Raw genomic sequence first — 372 nt, 5'->3', positions numbered from 1 at the left:
ATTTCTTTTTTCCTGTCTATCTCTTCATTTTCTCTAGTTACTCGTACCATTGTGGTTAGACTATCTTCTAATCTTACTGTTTCCTTTTCTATCATTAGGTATAGAGTTTCACCTATTTTTTTATATCTTCGTCCTAAGTTTGAAAATATGATTTTTATTTTTAATCCTTCGGGATTTTCGTAAGTTTTTTCTTCTATAGCAAATTCTTCTTTATTCATCTTAAATTATGTTTTAATTTGTATTCTATTCTGTGTATTTACATATAGTGACATACTCAGGAATAAGTTTAAGTAAGAAAAAGGCAGAAATAATGAAGACCCAAATAGAATTTCTAGGAATACAAATAGATAAAAATGGTATAAAAATGCAAAA

Source organism: Solanum tuberosum, unplaced genomic scaffold (assembly GCF_000226075.1).
Source record: "Solanum tuberosum cultivar DM 1-3 516 R44 unplaced genomic scaffold, SolTub_3.0 scf00628, whole genome shotgun sequence".
NCBI lineage: Eukaryota > Viridiplantae > Streptophyta > Magnoliopsida > Solanales > Solanaceae > Solanum > Solanum tuberosum.
Note: the sequence above shows the minus strand (reverse complement) of the source record.